Below are 1779 nucleotides of genomic sequence, written 5' to 3' on the forward strand. Positions count from 1 at the left end.
TTCGTGTGTTTACAAGCCTATTTATAAGCTAGACTCTCCTAGGAAGAATAGGACAAATCCCTAATTCAATCCTAATCAAATTAACTAGATAACTAAACTTACTTGGAGTGCAAGCAAGCACACGATTTTGGTTACTAATCACAAAAGATAGTTTTTGATTAGTTATCTAACCTAACTAGAACTCTAACAAACCCTTGGATAAGATTTCAACAACCTGCACAAGCTTGCTCACCACGCAAGACCACACGCCTAAAAACAGTTAACACTTAACTAATTAAAGAAACTAATAAAAAATTAAGATCCTAATGCTTGAACCAAGAAAAACCCTTTCAAGTGAAAGGTAAAAACTTGTAAGCAAAATCTAATTAAAGAAACTTCCAAGAACCTTCAAGAATGATCAAGAAACTTCAAGAAAGTTCCAAGAACGAACCAAGAAAGGAAATCTTGAATGCTCCCGCATCATACTCCCCCTCTTGAAAGCAAACTTGTCCTCAAGTTACATCATAGCAAGGAACGAGATCATTTGCACTAAAAGAAGCATAAACACCTTCACTAAGTAGCACTTGAAATGTATCATAATTCTCCCTATGTACGATTTTAAAAGGCCCTTCATCCAAATATTCATGCTTGTCTTTGCAGTTGTTGTATAACTTTTGTGCACTCAAAGAAAGCCACACATAGTCACCTATCTCAAATGGAGACTTACATACAAGTTGAAGCACTCTATCTTGTTGCTTGTCTTTCTTCTTCCTTTTACTTGAACCACCTTCATCACAAGTAGAAAGAGAAATAACCTTGTTGCCATCATGTTGCATAGGTTCGAATTTAGGAGGCAAAGGTTTTAATCCAATCTGTTTCCCCTTGTGTAGAACCAAAACCACATTCTTCTTTGCAAGATAGATCACATCACGATCAAATTGCCGAGGACGACCTAGCAACAAAGCACATGCATCCATAGGAACAACATCACACCATACTTTGTCTTCAAACTCACCAATTGTAAGAGAAACCAATGCTTGTTTCGAAACATGTACTCCTCCAACATTTGTGAGCCAATTAAGCTTGTAAGGATTAGGATGGTTTCTAGTCTCAAGCTGCAACGTATACGCCATCTTCTTAGAGCACGCATTAGTACAAGAACCATTATCCACTATAACTGAACAACTATGCCCATTTACTAAGCATCTAGTGTGAAACAAGTTCTCCCTTTGTGCCATATCAGTCAAAGGAGTAGATTGAGCATGGAGAATCTTTCTCAACACAAGTGTGTTGTGATCCGAGGCTGCCTCACACAATGGTTGCTCTTCAAACTCTCCCTCAAGGTCATATTCATTCTTCTCTTCTTCACGTTGCTCTTTTAGAAGTAAAGCAAGTTTAGCATCCTCTTCTTTTAAGGCTTGGTATCTTGTTAATGTCATGACCGTTCTATTAGGACACTCGGACTTGTAGTGACCTCTACCTTGACACTTGAAACACTTGATCTCATCTTTATCAACCTTTTGATTTTTACCTTGAGCATCAAACTTAAAGGAATCCGAAACACCTTTATTCTTATCCTTAGTTTCAGATTTTTCAAAAACCTTTGAAGTCTCACCCTTTGGAGCATAATTAGGTCGAAAAGATTTCAACTTTGAAGTTTTAATTTGTCTTTCAACCTTTACAGCAAGCTCACAAGCCTCATCAAAAGTAAAGAACGATTGCAACTCAACTTTATGTCCAATTTCCATATTAAGGCCAACAAGAAATTTAGAGATCTTTTGTTCTTCCTCATCTTTACAA

The sequence above is a fragment of the Chenopodium quinoa genome, unplaced genomic scaffold (genome assembly GCF_001683475.1).
Source record: "Chenopodium quinoa cultivar QQ74 unplaced genomic scaffold, ASM168347v1, whole genome shotgun sequence".
NCBI classification, from domain to species: Eukaryota; Viridiplantae; Streptophyta; class Magnoliopsida; order Caryophyllales; family Amaranthaceae; genus Chenopodium; species Chenopodium quinoa.